The following is a 27,599-nucleotide window of genomic DNA, read 5'->3' as shown; positions in this document are numbered from 1 at the left end:
TCTCTCTGTGTCCCCTACATGAGATTACAGGACCTAAAACGACTTGATACAAGTACAAAGTTCTGTTCTGTGTTCCCAGCATATTTATGTAGGCAGAGCAAACAGTTTGATTTTTAAAAAATACCAGTCCTCAATAAACAGCGAGATATGCACTGTAGTCACAGATATGCACTGTAGTCACAGATATGCACTGTAGTCACAGATATGCGCTGTAGTCACAGATATGCGCTGTAGTCACAGATATGCACTGTAGTCACAGATATGCACTGTAGTCACATGCACTGTAGTCACAGATATGCACTGTAGTCACAGATATGCACTGTAGTCACAGATATGCACTGTAGTCACAGATATGCACTGTAGTCACAGATATGCACTGTAGTCACATATATGCACTGTAGTCACAGATATACACTGTAGTCACATATATGCACTGTAGTCACATATATGCACTGTAGTCACAGATATGCACTGTAGTCACATATATGCACTGTAGTCACAGATATACACTGTAGTCACAGATATGCACTGTAGTCACAGATATACACTGTAGTCACAGATATGCACTGTAGTCACAGATATGCACTGTAGTCACAGATATGCACTGTTGTCACATATATGCACAGTAGTTATAGATATGCACTATAGTCACATATATACACTAGTCAAATATATGCACGGTAGTCACAGATATACAATGTAGTCACATATATGCACTGAACAACAGTCAGTACCAGGAACAACAGTCAGTACCAGGAACAACAGTCAGTACCAGGAACAACAGTCAGTACCAGGAACAACAGTCAGTAACAGGGAGGGACAGGAACAACAGTCAGTAACAGGGAGGGACAGGAAGAACAGTCAGTAACAGGGAGGGACAGGAAGAACAGTCAGTAACAGGGAGGGACAGGAAGAACAGTCAGTAACAGGAAGAACAGTCAGTAACAGGAACAACAGTCAGTAACAGGAAGGGACAGGAAGAACAGTCAGTAACAGGGAGGGACAGAAAGAACAGTCAGTAACAGGAAGAACAGTCAGTAACAGGAACAACAGTCAGTAACAGGAAGAACAGTGAGTAACAGGGAGGGACAGGAAGAACAGTCAGTAACAGGGAGGGACAGGAAGAACAGTCAGTAACATGAAGAACAGTCAGTAACAGGAACAACAGTCAGTAACAGGAAGGGACAGGAAGAACAGTCAGTAACAGGGAGGGACAGAAAGAACAGTCAGTAACAGGAACAACAGTCAGTAACAGGAAGGGACAGGAAGAACAGTCAGTAACAGGGAGGGACAGAAAGAACAGTCAGTAACAGGAACAGTCAGTCAGTAACAGGGAGGGACAGGAACAACAGTCAGTAACAGGGAGGGACATGAACAACAGTCAGTAACAGGGAGGGACAGGAAGAACAGTCAGTAACAGTCAGTAACAGGAAGAACAGTCAGTAACAGGAACAACAGTCAGTAACAGGAACAACAGTCAGTAACAGGAAGGGACAGGAAGAACAGTCAGTAACAGGGAGGGACAGAAATAACAGTCAGTAACAGGAACAGTCAGTCAGTAACAGGGAGGGACAGGAAGAACAGTCAGTAACAGGAAGAACAGTCAGTAACAGGAACAGTCAGTCAGTAACAGGGAGGGACAGTAAGAACAGTCAGTAACAGGGAGGGACAGGAAGAACAGTCAGTAACAGGAAGAACAGTCAGTAACAGGAACAACAGTCAGTAACAGGGAGGGACAGGAACAACAGTCAGTAACAGGAAGAACAGTCAGCAACAGGAACAACAGTCAGTAACAGGAAGGGACAGGAAGAACAGTCAGTAACAGGGAGGGACAGAAAGAACAGTCAGTAACAGGAACAGTCAGTCAGTAACAGGGAGGGACAGGAAGAACAGTCAGTAACAGGGAGGGACAGGAACAACAGTCAGTAACAGGGATGGACAGGAAGAACAGTCAGTAACAGGGAGGGACAGGAAGAACAGTCAGTAACAGGAAGAACAGTCAGTAACAGGAACAACAGTCAGTAACAGGGAGGGACAGGAACAACAGTCAGTAACAGGGAGGGACAGGAACAACAGTCAGTAACAGGAAGAACAGTCAGTAACAGGAACAACAGTCAGTAACAGGAACAACAGTCAGTAACAGGAACAACAGTCAGTAACAGGAACAACAGTCAGTAACAGGAACAACAGTCAGTAACAGGAACAACAGTCAGTACCAGGAACAACAGTCAGTACCAGGAACAACAGTCAGTACCAGGAACAACAGTCAGTACCAAGAACAACAGTCAGTACCAGGAACAACAGTCAGTACCAGGAACAACAGTCAGTAACAGGGAGGGACAGGAAGAACAGTCAGTAACAGGGAGGGACAGGAAGAACAGTCAGTAACAGGGAGGGACAGGAAGAACAGTCAGTAACAGGGAGGGACAGGAAGAACAGTCAGTAACAGGAAGAACAGTCAGTAACAGGAACAACAGTCAGTAACAGGGAGGGACAGGAACAACAGTCAGTAACAGGAAGAACAGTCAGTAACAGGAACAACAGTCAGTAACAGGAAGGGACAGGAACAACAGTCAGTAACAGGAAGAACAGCCAGTAACAGGAACAACAGTCAGTAACAGGAACAACAGTCAGTAACAGGGAGGGACAGGAACAACAGTCAGTAACAGGAAGAACAGTCAGTAACAGGAACAACAGTCAGTAACAGGAAGGGACAGGAAGAACAGTCAGTAACAGGGAGGGACAGAAAGAACAGTCAGTAACAGGAACAGTCAGTCAGTAACAGGGAGGGACAGGAAGAACAGTCAGTAACAGGGAGGGACAGGAACAACAGTCAGTAACAGGGAAGGACAGGAACAACAGTCAGTAACAGGAACAACAGTCAGTAACAGGAACAACAGTCAGTAACAGGAACAAGTCAGTAACAGGAACAACAGTCAGTAACAGGAACAACAGTCAGTACCAGGAACAACAGTCAATAACAGGGAGGGACAGGAAGAACAGTCGGTAACAGGGAGGGACAGGAAGAACAGTCAGTAACAGGGAGGGACAGGAAGAACAGTCAGTAACAGGAAGAACAGTCAGTAACAGGAAGAACAGTCAGTAACAGGAACAACAGTCAGTAACAGGAAGGGACAGGAAGAACAGTCAGTAACAGGGAGGGACAGAAAGAACAGTCAGTAACAGGAACAGTCAGTCAGTAACAGGGAGGGACAGGAACAACAGTCAGTAACAGGGAGGGACATGAACAACAGTCAGTAACAGGGAGGGACAGGAAGAACAGTCAGTAACAGTCAGTAACAGGAAGAACAGTCAGTAACAGGAACAACAGTCAGTAACAGGAACAACAGTCAGTAACAGGAACAACAGTCAGTAACAGGAACAACAGTCAGTAACAGGAAGGGACAGGAAGAACAGTCAGTAACAGGGAGGGACAGAAATAACAGTCAGTAACAGGAACAGTCAGTCAGTAACAGGGAGGGACAGGAAGAACAGTCAGTAACAGGAAGAACAGTCAGTAACAGGAACAGTCAGTCAGTAACAGGGAGGGACAGTAAGAACAGTCAGTAACAGGGAGGGACAGGAAGAACAGTCAGTAACAGGAAGAACAGTCAGTAACAGGAACAACAGTCAGTAACAGGGAGGGACAGGAACAACAGTCAGTAACAGGAAGAACAGTCAGCAACAGGAACAACAGTCAGTAACAGGAAGGGACAGGAAGAACAGTCAGTAACAGGGAGGGACAGAAAGAACAGTCAGTAACAGGAACAGTCAGTCAGTAACAGGGAGGGACAGGAAGAACAGTCAGTAACAGGGAGGGACAGGAACAACAGTCAGTAACAGGGAGGGACAGGAAGAACAGTCAGTAACAGGGAGGGACAGGAAGAACAGTCAGTAACAGGAAGAACAGTCAGTAACAGGAACAACAGTCAGTAACAGGGAGGGACAGGAACAACAGTCAGTAACAGGGAGGGACAGGAACAACAGTCAGTAACAGGAAGAACAGTCAGTAACAGGAACAACAGTCAGTAACAGGAACAACAGTCAGTAACAGGAACAACAGTCAGTAACAGGAACAACAGTCAGTAACAGGAACAACAGTCAGTAACAGGAACAACAGTCAGTAACAGGAACAACAGTCAGTACCAGGAACAACAGTCAGTACCAGGAACAACAGTCAGTACCAGGAACAACAGTCAGTACCAAGAACAACAGTCAGTACCAGGAACAACAGTCAGTACCAGGAACAACAGTCAGTAACAGGGAGGGACAGGAAGAACAGTCAGTAACAGGGAGGGACAGGAAGAACAGTCAGTAACAGGGAGGGACAGGAAGAACAGTCAGTAACAGGGAGGGACAGGAAGAACAGTCAGTAACAGGAAGAACAGTCAGTAACAGGAACAACAGTCAGTAACAGGAAGGGACAGGAAGAACAGTCAGTAACAGGGAGGGACAGAAAGAACAGTCACTAACAGGAACAGTCAGTCAGTAACAGGGAGGGACAGGAAGAACAGTCAGTAACAGGGAGGGACAGGAACAACAGTCAGTAACAGGGAGGGACATGAACAACAGTCAATAACAGGGAGGGACAGGAAGAACAGTCAGTAACAGGGAGGGACAGGAACAACAGTCAGTAACAGGGAGGGACAGGAAGAACAGTCAGTAACAGGAACAACAGTCAGTAACAGGAAGGGACAGGAAGAACAGTCAGTAACAGGGAGGGACAGAAAGAACAGTCAGTAACAGGAAGAACAGTCAGTAACAGGAACAACAGTCAGTAACAGGAAGGGACAGGAAGAACAGTCAGTAACAGGGAGGGACAGAAAGAACAGTCAGTAACAGGAACAGTCAGTCAGTAACAGGGAGGGACAGGAACAACAGTCAGTAACAGGGAGGGACAGGAACAACAGTCAGTACCAGGAACAACAGTCAGTACCAGGAACAACAGTCAGTACCAGGAACAACAGTCAGTACCAGGAACAACAGTCAGTACCAGGAACAACAGTCAGTAACAGGGAGGGACAGGAACAACAGTCAGTAACAGGGAGGGACAGGAACAAAAGTCAGTAACAGGAAGAACAGTCAGTAACAGGGAGGGACAGGAAGAACAGTCAGTAACAGGGAGGGACAGGAACAACAGTTAGTAACAGGGAGGGACAGGAAGTACAGTCGGTAACAGGGAAGGACAGGAAGAACAGTCAGTAACAGGGAGGGACAGGAAGTACAGTCAGTAACAGGAAGTACAGTCAGTAACAGGGAGGGTTCCCAGTTGAACTTCACAGCTCCCAACACAGGAAGTACAGGAGGAGGCGATAGTAAGGAGAAGATGGAGGAAGTGGGGCTCATTTGTTCTGGCTTATACTGAAGAGGCATGACTCTCCCTCATAAAAAGTGGTTTGTTATTCAACGAAGAGCTTCATTAATTATAAAATGTATTAATAGCTACAGAACAATAGTTTCTAATCTCAAGGACAGACTTTTACACACAATTCAACAAGCCAGGCCCAGGAAAATACCAAGTCTACTCCAACTGCCTTAGTTACAACACCCTGATATAACAGTGTAGTTCAGGTTAGATACCAAGTCTACTCCGACTGCCTTAGTTACAACACCCTGATATAACAGTGTAGTTCTGGTTAGATACCAAGTCTACTCCGACTGCCTTAGTTACAACACCCTGATATAACAGTGTAGTTCTGGTTAGATACCAAGTCTACTCCGACTGCCTTAGTTACAACACCCTGATATAACAGTGTAGTTCTGGTTAGATACCAAGTCTACTCCGACTGCCTTAGTTACAACACCCTGATATAACAGTGTAGTTCTGGTTAGATACCAAGTCTACTCCGACTGCCTTAGTTACAACACCCTGATATAACAGTGTAGTTCTGGTTAGATACCAAGTCTACTCCAACCTAAGCGATCGGTCTAATTATATCTCCGATAGGAGTACTCCACATGACAGATTGGTACCATTAAATAAAACAGAATAGGCCTACTATTTAAAATGGTGAATAACCAATTTTCCAAATACTGGCAATTCCATCTTATTTGATCTCTAATGACAGTATTGCAGACTGTGTCTCCCAGGTGGCTTGTGGCAAACTTTAAACAACACTTTTTATGGATATCTTTAAGAAATGGCTTTCTTCTTGCCACTCTTCCATAAAGGCCAGATTTGTGCAATATACGACTGATTGTTGTCCTATGGACAGAGTCTCCCACCTCAGCTGTAGATCTCTGCAGTTCATCCAGAGTGATCATGGGCCTCTTGGCTGCATCTCTGATCAGTCTTCTCCTTGTATGAGCTGAAAGTTTAGGGGGACGGCCAGGTCTTGGTAGATTTGCAGTGGTCTGATACTCCTTCCATTTCAATATTATCGCTTGCACAGTGCTCATTGGGATGTTTAAAGCTTGGGAAATCTTTTTGTATCCAAATCCGGCTTTAAACTTCTTCACAACAGTATCTCGGACCTGCCTGGTGTGTTCCTTGTTCTTCATGATGCTCTCTGCGCTTTTAACGGACCTCTGAGACTATCACAGTGCAGGTGCATTTATACGGAGACTTGATTACACACAAGTGGATTGTATTTATCATCATTAGTCATTTAGGTCAACATTGGATCATTCAGAGATCCTCACTGAACTTCTGGAGAGAATTTGCTGCACTGAAAGTAAAAGGGGCTGAATAATTTTGCACGGCCAATTTTTCAGTTTTTGATTTGTTAAAAAAGTTTGAAATATCCAATAAATGTCGTTCCACTTCATGATTGTGTCCCACTTGTTGTTGATTCTTCACAAAAAAATACAGTTTTATATCTTTATGTTTGAAGCCTGAAATGTGGCAAAAGGTCGCAAAGTTCAAGGGGGCCGAATACTTTCGCAAGGCACTGTATATATATATATATATATATATATATACACACATTATTTAGTTATTTGTGTGATTGATCAGTTTATTACATTTTATTTGGCAGAGTGTCCGAGGAACAGTTTGTAATGCTGTGTAGTGTTGGTTCCAACCAGGGGGCTAAGTAGCTTGTTTTCCCTAAATGAGTTCCTCTAGATTACAGCTCTGTAATCCACTATCCCACTGTGTGTATGTGGTATCTGGGATCTGCAGACAACAGTGGCGGTCGGTGCCATTTAAGATGAGGGAGGACAATTATATATATATATTTATTCATGAGAATGGCCTTATTTCTATTACAACATATTGGATGACTCTCATTCATATTCCATTCACCCAGTTCAATGTAACATCGATAGGTTTAGGATACCTCATGAAAACTCTAATTTTCCCTCTACCTATCATGAGGTTGCTACAACCTAGCCTATGAATGACAGTTTATAACGTCGGTCGACAGGTCGAGAGAGACACATTGGAGTCATCAAGGTGACAGACAGTGACACATTCAATACCGCCTTGCACACTCTGGCCTGCATCTATCGGACGTAGGGTGTAATCATTAGTCCAACAGTTGGGTGTAATCATTAGTCCAACTGTTGGGTGTAATCATTAGTCCAACAGTTGGGTGTAATCATTAGTCCAACAGTTGGGTGTAATCATTAGTCCAACCGTTGGGTGTAATCATTAGTCCAACAGTTGGGTGTAATCATTAGTCCAACAGTTGGGTGTAATCATTAGTCCAACAGTTGGGTGTAATCATTAGTCCAACAGTTGGGTTTAATCATTAGTCCAACAGTTGGGTGTAATCATTAGTCCAACCGTTGGGTGTAATCATTAGTCCAACAGTTGGGTGTAATCATTAGTCCAACAGTTGGGTGTAATCATTAGTCCAACAGTTGGGTTTAATCATTAGTCCAACAGTTGGGTGTAATCATTAGTCCAACAGTTGGGTGTAGTCATTAGTCCAACAGTTGGGTGTAATCATTAGTCCAACAGTTGGGTGTAATCATTAGTCCAACAGTTGGGTTTAATCATTAGTCCAACAGTTGGGTGTAATCATTAGTCCAACCGTTGGGTGTAATCATTAGTCCAACCGTTGGGTGTAATCATTAGTCCAACCGTTGGGTGTAATCATTAGTCCAACCGTTGGGTGTAATCATTAGTCCAACCGTTGGGTGTAATCATTAGTCCAACCGTTGGGTGTAATCATTAGTCCAACAGTTGGGTGTAATCATTAGTCCAACAGTTGGGTGTAATCATTAGTCCAACAGTTGGGTGTAATCATTAGTCCAACAGTTGGGTGTAATCATTAGTCCAACAGTTGGGTGTAATCATTAGTCCAACAGTTGGGTGTAATCATTAGTCCAACCGTTGGGTGTAATCATTAGTCCAACCGTTGGGTGTAATCATTAGTCCAACAGTTGGGTGTAATCATTAGTCCAACAGTTGCAAACGAGAGTTTTTATTGGACTAATTCAGGTATGTTTATCCCTGTTTCGTTCTGTTTGCTTCCGTTTAAAGTGTTCTTCAACAGAATCGGCGGAATGAATACACCCCTGATTACACGCAAACACAGATCACTTTCATAGCAGCCACAAACAAACAGCATGATCACTTTGCTCGTTGTATATATAAATTCCTTCTCGCAACTACACTTTCTTCCTTCCACTTTCTCCCTTCGCAAGTCAATATTATATAAAGAGAGAGATCCCCCCCATGTCAATATTATATAAAGAGAGAGATCCCCCTAGTCAATATTATATAAAGAGAGAGATCCCCCCCCCCCCTAGTCAATATTATATAAAGAGAGAGATCCCCCCCCCTAGTCAATATTATATAAAGAGAGAGAGAGATCCCCCTAGTCAATATTATATAAAGAGAGAGATCCCCCCCTAGTCAATATTATATAAAGAGAGAGAGATCCCCCCTAGTCAATATTATATAAAGAGAGAGAGAGATCCCCCTAGTCAATATTATATAAAGAGAGAGATCCCCCCTAGTCAATATTATATAAAGAGAGAGATCCCCCCTAGTCAATATTATATAAAGAGAGAGAGAGATCCCCCTAGTCAATATTATATAAAGAGAGAGAGAGATCCCCCTAGTCAATATTATATAAAGAGAGAGATCCCCCTAGTCTATATTATATAAAGAGAGAGATCCCCCTAGTCAATATTATATAAAGAGAGAGAGAGATCCCCCTAGTCAATATTATATAAAGAGAGAGATCCCCCTAGTCAATATTATATAGAGAGAGAGATCCCCCTAGTCAATATTATATAAAGAGAGAGATCCCTCTAGTCAATATTATATAAAGAGAGAGATCCCCCTAGTCAATATTATATAGAGAGAGAGATCCCCCTAGTCAATATTATATAAAGAGAGAGATCCCTCTAGTCAATATTATATAAAGAGAGAGATCCCCTAGTCAATATTATATAAATAGAGAGATCCCCCTAGTCAATATTATATAAAGAGAGAGATCCCCCCTAGTCAATATTATATAAAGAGAGATCCCCCTAGTCAATATTATATAAAGAGAGAGATCCCCCTAGTCAATATTATATAAAGAGAGAGATCCCCCTAGTCAATATTATATAAAGAGAGAGATCCCCCCCTAGTCAATATTATATAAAGAGAGAGATCCCCCTAGTCAATATTATATAAAGAGAGAGATCCCCCTAGTCAATATTATATAAAGAGAGAAATCCCCCTAGTCAATATTATACAAAGAGAGATCCCCCCTAGTCAATATTATATAGAGAGATCCCCCCTAGTCAATATTATATAGAGAGATCCCCCTAGTCAATATTATATAGAGAGATCCCCCTAGTCAATATTATATAAAGAGAGAGATCCCCCTAGTCAATATTATATAGAGAGATCCCCCTAGTCAATATTATATAAAGAGAGAGATCCCCCTAGTCAATATTATTTAAAGAGAGATCCCCCCCTAGTCAATATTATATAAAGAGAGAGATCCCCCTAGTCAATATTATATAAAGAGAGAGATCCCCCTAGTCAATATTATATAAAGAGAGAGATCCCCCTAGTCAATATTATATAAAGAGAGAGATCCCCCTAGTCAATATTACATAAAGAGAGAGATCCCCCTAGTCAATATTATTTAAAGAGAGATCCCCCCTAGTCAATATTATATAAAGAGAGAGATCCCCCTAGTCAATATTATATAAAGAGAGAGATCCCCCCCCTAGTCAATATTATATAAAGAGAGAGATCCCCCTAGTCAATATTATATAAAGAGAGAGATCCCCCTAGTCAATATTATATAAAGAGAGAGATCCCCCTAGTCAATATTATTTAAAGAGAGATCCCCCCCCTAGTCAATATTATATAAAGAGAGAGATCCCCCTAGTCAATATTATATAAAGAGAGAGATCCCCCTAGTCAATATTATATAAAGAGAGAGATCCCCCTAGTCAATATTATATAGAGAGATCCCCCTAGTCAATATTATATAAAGAGAGAGATCCCCCTAGTCAATATTATATAAAGAGAGAGATCCCCCTAGTCAATATTATATAAAGAGAGAGGTCCCCTAGTCAATATTATATAAAGAGAGAGATCCCCCTAGTCAATATTACATAAAGAGAGAGATCCCCCTAGTCAATATTATATAAAGAGAGAGATCCCCCTAGTCAATATTACATAAAGAGAGAGATCCCCCTAGTCAATATTATATAAAGAGAGAGATCCCCCTAGTCAATATTACATAGAGAGAGAGATCCCCCTAGTCAATATTATATAAAGAGAGAGATCCCCCTAGTCAATATTATATAAAGAGAGAGATCCCCCCTAGTCAATATTATATAAAGAGAGAGATCCCCCCCCTAGTCAATATTATATAAAGAGAGAGATCCCCCTAGTCAATATTATATAAAGAGAGAGATCCCCCCCCTAGTCAATATTATATAAAGAGAGAGATCCCCCTAGTCAATATTATATAAAGAGAGAGATCCCCCTAGTCAATATTATATAAAGAGAGAGATCCCCCCCTAGTCAATATTATATAGAGAGATCCCCCTAGTCAATATTATATAAAGAGAGAGATCCCGCTAGTCAATATTACATAAAGAGAGAGATCCCCCTAGTCAATATTATATAAAGAGAGAGATCCCCCTAGTCAATATTATATAAAGAGAGAGATCCCCCTAGTCAATATTATATAAAGAGAGAGAGATCCCCCTAGTCAATATTATATAGAGAGATCCCCCTAGTCAATATTATATAAAGAGAGAGATCCCCCTAGTCAATATTATATAGAGAGAGAGATCCCCCTAGTCAATATTATATAGAGAGAGAGATCCCCCTAGTCAATATTATATAAAGAGAGAGATCCCCCTAGTCAATATTATATAGAGAGATCCCCCTAGTCAATATTATATAAAGAGAGAGATCCCCCTAGTCAATATTATATAGAGAGATCCCCCTAGTCAATATTATATAAAGAGAGAGATCCCCCTAGTCAATATTATATAAAGAGAGAGATCCCCCTAGTCAATATTATATAGAGAGATCCCCCTAGTCAATATTATATAAAGAGAGAGATCCCCCTAGTCAATATTATATAAAGAGAGAGATCCCCCTAGTCAATATTACATAAAGAGAGAGATCCCCCTAGTCAATATTATATAAAGAGAGAGATCCCCCTAGTCAATATTATATAAAGAGAGAGATCCCCCTAGTCAATATTATATAAAGAGAGAGAGAGATCCCCCTAGTCAATATTATATAAAGAGAGAGAGAGATCCCCCTAGTCAATATTACATAAAGAGAGAGATCCCCCTAGTCAATATTATATAAAGAGAGAGATCCCCCTAGTCAATATTACATAAAGAGAGAGATCCCCCTAGTCAATATTATATAAAGAGAGAGATCCCCCTAGTCAATATTATATAAAGAGAGAGATCCCCCTAGTCAATATTATATAGAGAGAGAGATCCCCCTAGTCAATATTATATAAAGAGAGATCCCCCTAGTCAATATTATATAGAGAGAGAGATCCCCCTAGTCAATATTATATAAAGAGAGAGATCCCCCTAGTCAATATTATATAGAGAGAGAGATCCCCCTAGTCAATATTACATAAAGAGAGAGATCCCCCTAGTCAATATTATATAAAGAGAGAGATCCCCCTAGTCAATATTACATAAAGAGAGAGATCCCCCTAGTCAATATTATATAAAGAGAGAGATCCCCCTAGTCAATATTACATAAAGAGAGAGATCCCCCCCCTAGTCAATATTATATAGAGAGAGATCCCCCTAGTCAATATTATATAAAGAGAGAGATCCCCCTAGTCAATATTACATAAAGAGAGAGATCCCCCCTAGTCAATATTATATAAAGAGAGAGATCCCCCTAGTCAATATTATATAAAGAGAGAGATCCCCCTAGTCAATATTATATAGAGAGAGAGATCCCCCTAGTCAATATTATATAAAGAGAGATCCCCCTAGTCAATATTATATAGAGAGAGAGATCCCCCTAGTCAATATTATATAAAGAGAGAGATCCCCCTAGTCAATATTATATAGAGAGAGAGATCCCCCTAGTCAATATTATATAAAGAGAGAGATCCCCCTAGTCAATATTATATAAAGAGAGAGATCCCCCTAGTCAATATTACATAAAGAGAGAGATCCCCCTAGTCAATATTATATAAAGAGAGAGATCCCCCTAGTCAATATTATATAAAGAGAGAGATCCCCCTAGTCAATATTATATAAAGAGAGATCCCCCTAGTCAATATTATATAAAGAGAGAGAGAGATCCCCCTAGTCAATATTATATAAAGAGAGGGATCGCCCCTAGTCATGAAGAGAGAGATCCCCCTAGTCAATATTACATAAAGAGAGAGATCCCCCTAGTCAATATTATATAAAGAGAGAGATCCCCCTAGTCAATATTACATGAAGAGAGAGATCCCCCTAGTCAATATTACATAAAGAGAGAGATCCCCCTAGTCAATATTACATAAAGAGAGGGATCGCCCTAGTCAATATTACATAAAGAGAGCGATGCTTCTAGACAAATTAGCTGTTTTTTTATCAGGTTGGATGTTTTTTGTTTTGATAGCCTAAATTGAGTTTGAGACAGACAGACACACACACACAGAGAGAGAGAGCGAGAGAGAGAGAGAGAGACAGAGAGAGAGAGAGAAAGAAAGAGCGGGGAGAGAGAGACAGAAAGAGAAACAGAGACACAGAGAGAGAAAGAGAGACACAGAGAGAGAAAGAGAGACACAGAGAGAGAGACACAGAGAGAGAAAGAGAGACACAGAGAGAGAAAGAGAGAAAGAGAGACACAGAGAGAGAAAGAGAGACACAGAGAGAGACACAGAGAGAGAGAGAGACACAGAGAGAGAGAGAGACACAGAGAGAGAAAGAGAGACACAGAGAGAGACACAGAGAGAGAGAGACACAGAGAGAGAGAGAGACACAGAGAGAGAAAGAGAGACACAGAGAGAGAGAGAGAGACACAGAGAGAAAAGAGACACAGAGAGAAAAAGAGAGACACAGAGAGAAAAAGAGAGACACAGAGAGAGAAAGAGAGACACAGAGAGAGAAAGAGAGACACAGAGAGAGACACAGAGAGAGAGAGACACACAGAGAGAGCAAGAGAGACACAGAGAGAGAAGAAGAGACACAGAGAGAAAAAGAGAGACACAGAGAGAAAGAGGGCTCTTCATTAATTTGTGTCTCTCTCAGTATTGAGGTACTGGTCTGGTTGTTTGGAGAGGCAGATCAGATGAGGCCTGCAGCGCTCCTGAGGGCAAACTGCATGATACATCAAAAATACCCCATACATATTTAATGACACCTTGAGCACGGATAAGGTGGAGAGTGATCTGACAAGTGATGGGTGGGTGGAGGAGGGGCTTAGAGATGGTGAGGGGGATACAGGAAGGGGGGGGGGGGGGGGGGGGTAAAGATGGGGAAGGGAGAGGGGGATACAGGAAGGGGGGGTAAAGATGGGGAGGGAGAGGGGGATACAGGAAGGGGGGGGTAAAGATGGGGAGGGAGAGGGGGATACAGGAAGGGGGGGGTAAAGATGGGGAGGGAGAGGGGGATACAGGAAGGGGGGGGTAAAGATGGGGGAGGGAGAGGGGGATACAGGAAGGGGGGGTAAAGATGGGGAGGGAGAGGGGGATACAGGAAGGGGGGGTAAAGATGGGGAGGGAGAGGGGGATACAGGAAGGGGGGGGTAAAGATGGGGAGGGAGAGGGGGATACAGGAAGGGGGGGGTAAAGATGGGGAAGGAGAGGGGGATACAGGAAGGGGGGGGTAAAGATGGGGAAGGGAGAGGGGGATACAGGAAGGGGGGGGTAAAGATGGGGAAGGGAGAGGGGGATACAGGAAGGGGGGGTAAAGATGGGGAGGGAGAGGGGGATACAGGAAGGGGGGTTAGAGATGGGGAGGGAGAGGGGGATACAGGAAGGGGGGGTAAAGATGGGGGAGGGAGAGGGGGATACAGGAAGGGGGGAAAAGATGGGGAAGGGAGAGGGGGATACAGGAAGGGGGGGTAAAGATGGGGAAGGGGGGGTAAAGATGGGGAGGGAGAGGGGGATACAGGAAGGGGGGGGTAAAGATGGGGAAGGGAGAGGGGGATACAGGAATGGGGGGGTAAAGATGGGGAAGGGAGAGGGGGATACAGGAAGGGGGGGGTAAAGATGGGGAAGGGAGAGGGGGATACAGGAAGGGGGGGTAAAGATGGGGAAGGGAGAGGGGGATACAGGAATGGGGGGGTAAAGATGGGGAAGGGAGAGGGGGATACAGGAAGGGGGGGTAAAGATGGGGAAGGGAGAGGGGGATACAGGAAGGGGGGTTAGAGATGGGGAAGGGAGAGGGGGATACAGGAAGGCAGCAGTTGGCACGATCAAGGGCTCCTCTCCTCTCTCCTCACATACAGCCTCAGCAGATACCACACTTCACAGAATCCTCTGTCTGAGCTGGGAGTGTGTGTGTGTGTAATTGTGTGTAAGCTGGGAGTGTGTGTGTAATTGTGTGTAAGCTGGGAGTGTGTGTGTGTAACTGTGTGTGAGCTGGGAGAGTGTGTGTAACTGTGTGTGTGTGTGTAACTGTGTGTGAGCTGGGAGAGTGTGTGTGTAAGCTAGAAGTGTGTGTGTGTGTGTGTGTGTGTCTCTGAAGACAGCAGGGAGCCCTGGTCTTGTCTAAAGCCTCTGGGAGGGATCAGCCTTGGGCCTGGGGAGGCTAGCAGGCTGGGGGACCCCTCTATAGCCTCACCCCAGACCTACCCCCCCTCTTCGTCCCCTGACAACCACCACGGGGACTACCTATACATCCCTCCTCATCACCCCCGTGCCGAACCCCACTGGGTCTTCTGCTAAGGGTTAGGTGGTGAGTAGAGGCGGGCCATATGGAGAAAAATCCATATCGCAATAAATGACCTGCTGTGATTAAGACATCTAGAACAATACGTTTCTAACATGAATGTGGCACCACGGTTGATTTATGAACCATTTAAAACTACTACTAGTAGCAGTGTGATTGGTTGTAACCATCTATTGTTCCACCAACAATAATGGCCCATATCAACAAACGTATTTCATTTCTCTAGCATAGGCTTACTGATCGTAATAAACGATATCAAGCAAAATGCCTGTGATATTCGGGCGGTGTATAATTTGAGGGTTTATCGTCCCAGCTTTAGCAGTGAGAGTATACCCTCAGGTCTCCATGTTTTACCTGTCTGGGCTATTACTTACAACCCCCTCCCTGCGGTATTTCAATGTGCTGGGATGTTTGTTAGCACAGTAATACACAGGAACAAGAATGCAGCAGGGACGACATTACTGGGCTCTGGCTTTTACTGAGGGAAGTGCTGCTGTGCCCATCCCCCCACACACAGATCACTGCTGCTACCTCGCTCTCCAACCAAGCTGCGTGAATTGAGGAACAAACTGAAGTAGAGCATAGATTCAGAGACTCTTGGTGGACAGTGTAATTATATACAGTGCCTTTGGAAAGTATTCAAACCCCTTGATCCCCCCCCACACACATTTTGTTACGTTACAGCCTTATTCTAGAATTGGTTAAATTAAATAAAAATCCTCAGAAATCTAAACACAACACCCCAAAATGACAAAAGTATAAATAGGTTTTTAGAAAAGTTTGCAAATGTATAAAATATAAAAAAACAGAAATACCTTACTGACATAAGAATTCAGACCCTTTGCTATGAGACTTGAAATTGGACACCTGGCAGTGAAGCATGGTGGTGACAGCATCCATACGGTGAAGCATGGTGGTAGCATCCCTACGGTGAAGCAGGGTGGTGGAAACATCCCTACGGTGAAGCACGGTGGTGGCAGCAATGATTTAGTTGACAGAACCCACTGTATTATATTACTATATCAACAGATTAAAAAAAACATATAGAAATTCTGATGTTTCTTTTTCATTCTTCTGGAATGTTTATCACGGTTGGAGCTAGGAACACAAGCATTTCACTACAACAGCATTGACATTTGATTTCAAATGATAGAGAAGTTGACTAAAGCACAAACAGAACTGGCTACTAGGCATGGCAAATAAACATGTCATGTGGCATTTTGAATGACGTGTGATATTTTGTTGTTGCTAGGAGTCATGGTCTCATTGTGACATGTAGATGTGTTGTTGCTAGGGGTTATGGTCTCATTGTGACATGTTGATGTTTTGTTGTTGCTAGGGGTTATGGTCTCATTGTGACATGTAGATGTGTTGTTGCTAGGGGTTATGGTCTCATTGTGACATGTTGATGTTTTGTTGTTGCTAGGGGTTATGGTCTCATTGTGACATGTTGATGTTTTGTTGTTACTAGGGGTTATGGTCTCATTGTGACATGTTGATGTTTTGTTGTTGCTAGGGGTCATGGTCTCATTGTGACATGTAGATGTTTTGTTGTTGCTAGGAGTTATGGTCTCATTGTGACATGTTGATGTTTTGTTGTTGCTAGGAGTCATGGTCTCATTGTGACATGTTGATGTTTTGTTGTTGCTAGGAGTCATGGTCTCATTGTGACATGTTGATGTTTTGTTGTTGCTAGGAGTCATGGTCTCATTGTGACATGTTGATGTTTTGTTGTTGCTAGGAGTCATGGTCTCATTGTGACATGTTGATGTTTTGTTGTTGCTAGGAGTTATGGTCTCATTGTGACATGTTGATGTTTTGTTGTTGCTAGGAGTCATGGTCTCATTGTGACATGTTGATGTTTTGTTGTTGCTAGGGGTTATGGTCTCATTGTGACATGTTGATGTTTTGTTGTTGCTAGGGGTTATGGTCTCATTGTGACATGTAGATGTTTTGTTGTTGCTAGGAGTTATGGTCTCATTGTGACATGTAGATGTTTTGTTGTTGCTAGGGGTTATGGTCTCATTGTGACATGTTGATGTTTTGTTGTTGCTAGGGGTTATGGTCTCATTGTGACATGTAGATGTTTTGTTGTTGCTAGGGGTTATGGTCTCATTGTGACATGTGGATGTTTTGTTGTTGCGAGGGGTTATGGTCTCATTGTGACATGTAGATGTTTTGTTGTTGCTAGGAGTTATGGTCTCGTTGTGCCTATCTCGACTCTTATTCCTGTAACTATACGTTTAAACTGTATAGAAAACCATTTTTAAATTTTGACCTTGATGTTGCACCTTGGCCCCTTTATTTATAAAAAAGGCTCATGTGAGGGGACGGCCTCCAGAATGGTGTAGCGGTCTAATGCACTGCATCGCAGTGCTTGAGGCATCACCACAGACACAGGTTCAATCCCAGGCTGTATCACAACCGACCATGACCGCACAATTGGCCCAGTGTCGTCCAGGTTACGCCGGGGGGAACTTTACTTGAGTCATCACACTCTAGTGACTCCTTGTGGTGGGCAGGGCACCTGCAGGCTGACTTCTGTCGTCAGTTGACTGGTGTTTCCTCCGTTGGGGAGTTGCAGCGACGAGACAACACAATTGGATATCACGAATTGGGGAGAAAAAAAAAAGGGGCAAAATACAATAATCAACTTTTAAAAAGACTGGTACAGAGAAGACTGGTACAGAGAAGACTGGTACAGAGAAGACTGGTACAGAGAAGACTGGTACAGAGAAGACTGGTACAGAGAAGAGAACATGTGTTTATTGAACACAGAGTCTCTACAACATGTGTTTATTGAACACAGAGTCTCTACAACATGTGTTTATTGAACACAGAGTCTCTACAACATGTGTTTATTGAACAGAGTCTCTACAACATGTGTTTATTGAACAGAGTCTCTACAACATGTGTTTATTGAACAGAGTCTCTACAACATGTGTTTATTGAACAGAGTCTCTACAACATGTGTTTATTGAACAGAGTCTCTACAACATGTGTTTATTGAACAGAGTCTCTACAACATGTGTTTATTGAACAGAGTCTCTACAACATGTGTTTATTGAACAGAGTCTCTACAACATGTTCCTGAACTCATTTAGACCAAAACAAAAAGGGGTTGAATACTTGACTCAAGACATTTTAGCTATTCATTTTTTTATTAATTTATAAAAATGTTTCCTAAAAACATTCCACTTTGACATTATGGGATGTTGTGTGAAGGCCAGTGACACAATATCTCAATGTAATCCCAAAAAATGTTGTACCCCTTTTTCTCCCCAATTTCGTGGCATCCAATTGTTGTAGTAGCTACTATCTTGTCTCATCGCTACAACTCCCGTACGGGCTCGGGAGAGACGAAGGTTGAAAGTCACGCGTCCACCGATACACAACCCAACCAAGCCGCACTGCTTCTTAACACAGCGCACATCCAACCCGGAAGCCAGTCGCACCAATGTGTCAGAGAAAACACCGTGCAACTGGCAACCTTGGTTAGCGTGCACTGCGCCCAGCCCGCCACAGGAGTCGCTGGTGCGCGATGAGACAGGGATATCCCTACCGGCCAAGCCCTCCCTAACCCGGGCGACGCCAGGCCAATTGTGCGTCGCCCCACGGACCTCCCGGTCGCGGCCGGTTACGACAGAGCCTGGGCACGAACCCAGAGTCTCTGATGGCACAGCTGGCGCTGCAGTACAGCACCCTTAACAGCGCCACCCGGGAGGCCCTTCAATGTAATCCATTTTAAATTCAGGCTGTAACGCACCAAAAATGTGGAGAAAGTCGAGGGGCGTGAATACGTTCTGAAGACACTGTATATGATTTTAAAATAATACACAATGCTATGTTAAATTATTGTTCATGTAGAAATGTGACATGTTGATGTCCTCTTGTCCTCTTTAAGGAAAAAGGCGCATGTGGGGCCCCGGCCTCCCGAGTGGCGCTGTTGATTTATTTTCTAGATACCCTAGAAAATAAACTAAATCAGACTAATTTCAATGTGAAAATAATTGTTCTATAAAATCATTTCATTCATCATTACCATAGATATGAAAATACAAATGAGCCTAAAGAAATTGGCCTGTTTTTGTTTATTCTGCCAATCACACCAGTTAACCCACTGCTTATAATGTATGGATGAGGACATATTCTGTGAACCCTGCATGTTAAATGTATGTAATGTATGGGTGAGGAAACTGATTATTCCACAGCTCAACGCCGTGGGGAACCAAACAGAAAATGGTGGAGGGTTTGGGAGCCCTCGGACGAGTCCTGATCGTTGACGATAAATAAACACCTCATCCTCAAAATGGGAGGATGGGGGAGACGGTGGCAGGGGGTGGTAGTGTGACTGGGGGAGATGGTAGCAGTGTGACTGGGGGAGATGGTAGCAGGGGGTGGTAGTGTGACTGGGGGAGACGGTAGCAGGGTGTGGTAGTGTGACTGGGGGAGATGGTAGCAGGGGGTGGTAGTGTGACTGGGGGAGATGGTAGCAGGGGGTGGTAGTGTGACTGGGGGAGATGGTAGCAGTGTGACTGGGGGAGATGGTAGCAGGGGGTGGTAGTGTGACTGGGGGAGACGGTAGCAGGGGGTGGTAGTGTGACTGGGGGAGATGGTAGCAGTGTGACTGGGGGAGATGGTAGCAGGGGGTGGTAGTGTGACTGGGGGAGACGGTAGCAGGGGGTGGTAGTGTGACTGGGGGAGATGGTAGCAGTGTGACTGGGGGAGATGGTAGCAGGGGGTGGTAGTGTGACTGGGGGAGATGGTAGCAGTGTGACTGGGGGAGATGGTAGCAGGGGGTGGTAGTGTGACTGGGGGAGATGGTAGCAGGGGGTGGCAGTGTGACTGGGGGAGATGGTAGCAGGGGGTGGTAGTGTGAGTGGGGGAGATGGTAGCAGGGGGTGGTAGTGTGACTGGGGGAGATGGTAGCAGTGTGACTGGGGGAGATGGTAGCAGGGGGTGGTAGTGTGACTGGGGGAGATGGTAGCAGGGGGTGGCAGTGTGACTGGGGGAGATGGTATCAGGGGGTGGCAGTGTGACTGGGGGAGACGGTAGCAGGGGGTGGCAGTGTGACGGGGGAGATGGTAGCAGGGGGTGGTAGTGTGACTGGGGGAGATGGTAGCAGGGGGTGGTAGTGTGACTGGGGGAGATGGTAGCAGGGGGTGGCAATGTGACTGGGGGAGATGGTAGCAGGGGGTGGTAGTGTGACTGGGGGAGATGGTAGCAGGGGGTGGTAGTGTGACTGGGGGAGATGGTAGCAGTGTGACTGGGGGAGACGGTAGCAGGGGGTGGTAGTGTGACTGGGGGAGATGGTAGCAGTGTGACTGGGGGAGATGGTAGCAGGGGGTGGCAGTGTGACTGGGGGAGATGGTAGCAGGGGGTGGTAGTGTGACTGGGGGAGATGGTAGCAGTGTGACTGGGGGAGATGGTAGCAGGGGGTGGCAGTGTGACTGGGGGAGATGGTAGCAGGGGGTGGTAGTGTGACTGGGGGAGATGGTAGCAGTGTGACTGGGGGAGATGGTAGCAGGGGGTGGCAGTGTGACTGGGGGAGATGGTAGCAGGGGGTGGTAGTGTGACTGGGGGAGATGGTAGCAGTGTGACTGGGGGAGATGGTAGCAGGGGGTGGTAGTGTGACTGGGGGAGACGGTAGCAGGGGGTGGTAGTGTGACTGGGGGAGATGGTAGCAGTGTGACTGGAGGAGACGGTAGCAGGGGGTGGTAGTGTGACTGGGGGAGATGGTAGCAGGGGGTGGCAGTGTGACTGGGGGAGATGGTAGCAGTGTGACTGGGGGAGATGGTAGCAGGGGGTGGTAGTGTGACTGGGGGAGATGGTAGCAGTGTGACTGGGGGAGATGGTAGCAGGGGGTGGTAGTGTGACTGGGGGAGATGGTAGCAGGGGGTGGTAGTGTGACTGGGGGAGATGGTAGCAGTGTGACTGGGGGAGATGGTAGCAGGGGGTGGTAGTGTGACTGGGGGAGACGGTAGCAGGGGGTGGTAGTGTGACTGGGGGAGATGGTAGCAGGGGGTGGCAATGTGACTGGGGGAGATGGTAGCAGGGGGTGGCAGTGTGACTGGGGGAGATGGTAGCAGTGTGACTGGGGGAGATGGTAGCAGGGGGTGGTAGTGTGACTGGGGGAGATGGTAGCAGTGTGACTGGGGGAGATGGTAGCAGGGGGTGGTAGTGTGACTGGGGGAGATGGTAGCAGGGGGTGGCAGTGTGACTGGGGGAGATGGTAGCAGGGGGTGGCAATGTGACTGGGGGAGATGGTAGCAGGGGGTGGCAGTGTGACTGGGGGAGATGGTAGCAGGGGGTGGTAGTGTGACTGGGGGAGATGGTAGCAGTGTGACTGGGGGAGATGGTAGCAGGGGGTGGTAGTGTGACTGGGGGAGACGGTAGCAGGGGGTGGTAGTGTGACTGGGGGAGATGGTAGCAGTGTGACTGGGGGAGATGGTAGCAGGGGGTGGCAGTGTGACTGGGGGAGATGGTAGCAGGGGGTGGTAGTGTGACTGGGGGAGATGGTAGCAGTGTGACTGGGGGAGATGGTAGCAGGGGGTGGCAGTGTGACTGGGGGAGATGGTAGCAGGGGGTGGTAGTGTGACTGGGGGAGATGGTAGCAGTGTGACTGGGGGAGATGGTAGCAGGGGGTGGCAGTGTGACTGGGGGAGATGGTAGCAGGGGGTGGTAGTGTGACTGGGGGAGATGGTAGCAGTGTGACTGGGGGAGATGGTAGCAGGGGGTGGTAGTGTGACTGGGGGAGACGGTAGCAGGGGGTGGTAGTGTGACTGGGGGAGATGGTAGCAGTGTGACTGGAGGAGACGGTAGCAGGGGGTGGTAGTGTGACTGGGGGAGATGGTAGCAGTGTGACTGGGGGAGATGGTAGCAGGGGGTGGTAGTGTGACTGGGGGAGATGGTAGCAGTGTGACTGGGGGAGATGGTAGCAGGGGGTGGTAGTGTGACTGGGGGAGATGGTAGCAGGGGGTGGCAGTGTGACTGGGGGAGATGGTAGCAGGGGGTGGCAGTGTGACTGGGGGAGATGGTAGCAGGGGGTGGTAGTGTGACTGGGGGAGATGGTAGCAGTGTGACTGGGGGAGATGGTAGCAGGGGGTGGTAGTGTGACTGGGGGAGACGGTAGCAGGGGGTGGTAGTGTGACTGGGGGAGACGGTAGCAGGGGGTGGCAGTGTGACGGGGGAGATGGTAGCAGGGGGTGGTAGTGTGACTGGGGGAGATGGTAGCAGGGGGTGGTAGTGTGATTGGGGGAGATGGTAGCAGGGGGTGGTAGTGTGACTGGGGGAGATGGTAGCAGGGGGTGGCAGTGTGACTGGGGGAGATGGTATCAGGGGGTGGCAGTGTGACTGGGGGAGACGGTAGCAGGGGGTGGCAGTGTGACGGGGGAGATGGTAGCAGGGGGTGGTAGTGTGACTGGGGGAGATGGTAGCAGGGGGTGGTAGTGTGACTGGGGGAGATGGTAGCAGGGGGTGGCAATGTGACTGGGGGAGATGGTAGCAGGGGGTGGTAGTGTGACTGGGGGAGATGGTAGCAGGGGGTGGTAGTGTGACTGGGGGAGATGGTAGCAGTGTGACTGGGGGAGATGGTAGCAGGGGGTGGTAGTGTGACTGGGGGAGACGGTAGCAGGGGGTGGTAGTGTGACTGGGGGAGATGGTAGCAGTGTGACTGGGGGAGATGGTAGCAGGGGGTGGCAGTGTGACTGGGGGAGATGGTAGCAGGGGGTGGTAGTGTGACTGGGGGAGATGGTAGCAGTGTGACTGGGGGAGATGGTAGCAGGGGGTGGCAGTGTGACTGGGGGAGATGGTAGCAGGGGGTGGTAGTGTGACTGGGGGAGATGGTAGCAGTGTGACTGGGGGAGATGGTAGCAGGGGGTGGCAGTGTGACTGGGGGAGATGGTAGCAGGGGGTGGTAGTGTGACTGGGGGAGATGGTAGCAGTGTGACTGGGGGAGATGGTAGCAGGGGGTGGTAGTGTGACTGGGGGAGACGGTAGCAGGGGGTGGTAGTGTGACTGGGGGAGATGGTAGCAGTGTGACTGGAGGAGACGGTAGCAGGGGGTGGTAGTGTGACTGGGGGAGATGGTAGCAGGGGGTGGCAGTGTGACTGGGGGAGATGGTAGCAGTGTGACTGGGGGAGATGGTAGCAGGGGGTGGTAGTGTGACTGGGGGAGATGGTAGCAGTGTGACTGGGGGAGATGGTAGCAGGGGGTGGTAGTGTGACTGGGGGAGATGGTAGCAGGGGGTGGCAGTGTGACTGGGGGAGATGGTAGCAGGGGGTGGCAATGTGACTGGGGGAGATGGTAGCAGGGGGTGGTAGTGTGACTGGGGGAGATGGTAGCAGGGGGTGGTAGTGTGACTGGGGGAGATGGTAGCAGTGTGACTGGGGGAGATGGTAGCAGGGGGTGGTAGTGTGACTGGGGGAGACGGTAGCAGGGGTGGTAGTGTGACTGGGGGAGATGGTAGCAGTGTGACTGGGGGAGATGGTAGCAGGGGGTGGCAGTGTGACTGGGGGAGATGGTAGCAGGGGGTGGTAGTGTGACTGGGGGAGATGGTAGCAGTGTGACTGGGGGAGATGGTAGCAGGGGGTGGCAGTGTGACTGGGGGAGATGGTAGCAGGGGGTGGCAGTGTGACTGGGGGAGATGGTAGCAGGGGGTGGTAGTGTGACTGGGGGAGATGGTAGCAGTGTGACTGGGGGAGATGGTAGCAGGGGGTGGTAGTGTGACTGGGGGAGACGGTAGCAGGGGGTGGTAGTGTGACTGGGGGAGATGGTAGCAGTGTGACTGGAGGAGACGGTAGCAGGGGGTGGTAGTGTGACTGGGGGAGATGGTAGCAGTGTGACTGGGGGAGATGGTAGCAGGGGGTGGTAGTGTGACTGGGGGAGATGGTAGCAGTGTGACTGGGGGAGATGGTAGCAGGGGGTGGTAGTGTGACTGGGGGAGATGGTAGCAGGGGGTGGCAGTGTGACTGGGGGAGATGGTAGCAGGGGGTGGCAGTGTGACTGGGGGAGATGGTAGCAGGGGGTGGTAGTGTGACTGGGGGAGATGGTAGCAGTGTGACTGGGGGAGATGGTAGCAGGGGGTGGTAGTGTGACTGGGGGAGACGGTAGCAGGGGGTGGTAGTGTGACTGGGGGAGACGGTAGCAGGGGGTGGCAGTGTGACGGGGGAGATGGTAGCAGGGGGTGGTAGTGTGACTGGGGGAGATGGTAGCAGGGGGTGGTAGTGTGATTGGGGGAGATGGTAGCAGGGGGTGGCAATGTGACTGGGGGAGATGGTAGCAGGGGGTGGTAGTGTGACTGGGGGAGATGGTAGCAGGGGGTGGTAGTGTGACTGGGGGAGATGGTAGCAGGGGGTGGTAGTGTGACTGGGGGAGATGGTAGCAGGGGGTGGTAGTGTGACTGGGGGAGATGGTAGCAGGGGGTGGTAGTGTGACTGGGGGAGATGGTAGCAGGGGGTGGCAATGTGACTGGGGGAGATGGTAGCAGGGGGTGGTAGTGTGACTGCGGGAGATGGTAGCAGGGGGTGGTAGTGTGACTGGGGGAGACGGTAGCAGGGGGTGGTAGTGTGACTGGGGGAGATGGTAGCAGTGTGACTGGGGGAGATGGTAGCAGGGGGTGGTAGTGTGACTGGGGGAGACGGTAGCAGGGGGTGGTAGTGTGACTGGGGGAGATGGTAGCAGTGTGACTGGGGGAGATGGTAGCAGGGGGTGGCAGTGTGACTGGGGGAGATGGTAGCAGGGGGTGGTAGTGTGACTGGGGGAGATGGTAGCAGTGTGACTGGGGGAGACGGTAGCAGGGGGTGGTAGTGTGACTGGGGGAGACGGTAGCAGGGGGTGGCAGTGTGACTGGGGGAGATGGTAGCAGGGGGTGGCAGTGTGACTGGGGGAGATGGTAGCAGGGGGTGGCAGTGTGACTGGGGGAGACGGTAGCAGGGGGTGGTAGTGTGACTGGGGGAGATGGTATCAGGGGGTGGTAGTGTGACTGGGGGAGATGGTAGCAGGGGGTGGTAGTGTGACTGGGTGAGATGGTAGCAGGGGGTGGTAGTGTGACTGGGGGAGACGGTAGCAGGGGGTGGTAGTGTGACTGGGGGAGACGGTAGCAGGGGGTGGTAGTGTGACTGGGGGAGACGGTAGCAGGGGGTGGTAGTGTGACTGGGGGAGATGGTAGCAGGGGGTGGTAGTGTGACTGGGGGAGATGGTAGCAGTGTGACTGGGGGAGATGGTAGCAGGGGGTGGTAGTGTGACTGGGGGAGATGGTAGCAGGGGGTGGTAGTGTGACTGGGGGAGATGGTAGCAGTGTGACTGGGGGAGATGGTAGCAGGGGGTGGTAGTGTGACTGGGGGAGACGGTAGCAGGGGGTGGTAGTGTGACTGGGGGAGATGGTAGCAGGGGGTGGTAGTGTGACTGGGGGAGATGGTAGCAGGGGGTGGTAGTGTGACTGGGGGAGATGGTAGCAGGGGGTGGTAGTGTGACTGGGGGAGACGGTAGCAGGGGGTGGTAGTGTGACTGGGGGAGACGGTAGCAGGGGGTGGTAGTGTGACTGGGGGAGACGGTAGCAGGGGGTGGTAGTGTGACTGGGGGAGACGGTAGCAGGGGGAGACGGTAGCAGGGGGAGATGGTAGCAGGGGGAGATGGTAGCAGGGGGAGATGGTAGCAGGGGGAGATGGTAGCAGGGGGAGACGGTAGCAGGGGGAGACGGTAGCAGGGGGAGACGGTAGCAGGGGGAGACGGTAGCAGGGGGAGACGGTAGCAGGGGGAGACGGTAGCAGGGGGAGATGGTAGCAGGGGGAGATGGTAGCAGGGGGAGATGGTAGCAGGGGGAGATGGTAGCAGGGGGAGACGGTAGCAGGGGGTGGTAGTGTTAATACTGCAGCCTCAGTCAGGTTCATCCGGTTGTACACCAGGTGTTCGAACAACAGAGTATTTAAAAACCCCTCCCCCTCCCCATTTCCCTACTGGTCTCTCCTCTCTTACTGCTCTGCAATCCTCTCAATTCCATTTCAGGGTTTTATTGACATGGGAAACATATGTTTACATCGCTAAAGCAAATGAAGTAGATAAACTAAAGTGAAATAAACAATAAAAATGAACAGTAAACGTTCCACTCCCCTCCTCTCGTTCTGCAATCCCCTCTCCCTCAGTCTTTAACCAAACAAACACAACCGGATAGACCAGTAGGGTTGGTCTACCATCGGCAGCACGATCACTATTTGCATCGTAACCAACAGGGAAGACTAGACGGATATTTGCATGTTGTGAAGAAAGAGTCTTGCGTCCTAAATGCCACCCAATTCTTTACATAGTGAACTACTTCTGAGCAGGGCTCTTTAGATTACAGAGATTCCTCACAAAACTCAGACAAAAATGTAATATAAATGTAATACAAATGTAATACAAATGTAATATAAATATAATACAAATGTAATACAAATGTAATATAAATGTAATACAAATGTAATACAAATGTAATACAAATGTAATATAAATTCATAGAAATGGTCCTTTAAGAGGAAGGATTGTTGAAATCTTTGACTTTTGTATCGAATCGTATTGAAAGGAAAATATGCACATCCCTAATGTTTATTTGTCAATATTCATAAATGTAAATAAAAGTCACTGAAATTAAAATACTACTCAATGTTTCCTTACAACCTTTGTAGCACCCTGCCGCATCCAGATTGTGTGGTAAGGGTTTAGGGGTTAGGGTTTAGGGGTTAGGGTTTAGGGGTTAGGGTTTAGGGGTTAGGAGTAAGGGGTAAGGGTTTAGGGGTAAGGGTTTAGGGGTAAGGGTTTAGGGTTTAGGGGTTTAGGGGTTAGGGGTAAGGGTTTAGGGGTTAGGGTTTAGGGGTAAGGGTTTAGGGGTAAGGGTTTAGGGGGTAGGGGGTAAGGGTTTAGGGGGTAGGGGGTAAGGGTTTAGGGGGTAGGGGTAAGGGGTAAGGGTTTAGGGGATAGGGGTAAGGGTTTAGGGGTTAGGGGTAAGGGTTTAGGGGTAAGGTGTAAGGGTTTAGGGGTAAGGTGTAAGGGTTTAGGGGTAGGGGGTAAGGGGTTAGGGATAAGGGTTTAGGGGTTAGGGGTTAGGGGTAGGGGTAAGGGTTTAGGGGGTTAGGGGGTTAGGGGGTAAGGGGGTAAGGGTTTAGGGGCAATATTCTACAATCAGCTTATAAACTGGGTGGTTCCAGAGCTGAATGCTGATTGGCTGACAGTCGTGGTATATCAGACAAGATACCACGGGTATGACAAAACATTTTTACTGTTCTAATTACGTTAGTAACCAGTTTATAACAGCAATAAGGCACCTTGGGGGGTTGTGATAT

General features: G+C 47.5%; 1 protein-coding gene across 1 annotated transcript in view; it reads right to left on the bottom strand.

Moving 5' to 3' along the window:
• Nucleotides 1-27,599, bottom strand: part of plxnb3 (plexin B3) — a 308,336-nt gene that overhangs the window by 268,500 nt on the left and 12,237 nt on the right. The gene's annotated exons all lie outside the window — the stretch shown is intronic.

The sequence above is a fragment of the Oncorhynchus mykiss genome, chromosome 9 (assembly GCF_013265735.2).
Source record: "Oncorhynchus mykiss isolate Arlee chromosome 9, USDA_OmykA_1.1, whole genome shotgun sequence".
NCBI classification, from domain to species: domain Eukaryota; kingdom Metazoa; phylum Chordata; class Actinopteri; order Salmoniformes; family Salmonidae; genus Oncorhynchus; species Oncorhynchus mykiss.
The sequence above is the reverse complement of the archived record's forward strand: the minus strand, read 5'-3'. Positions and strand labels throughout refer to the sequence as shown.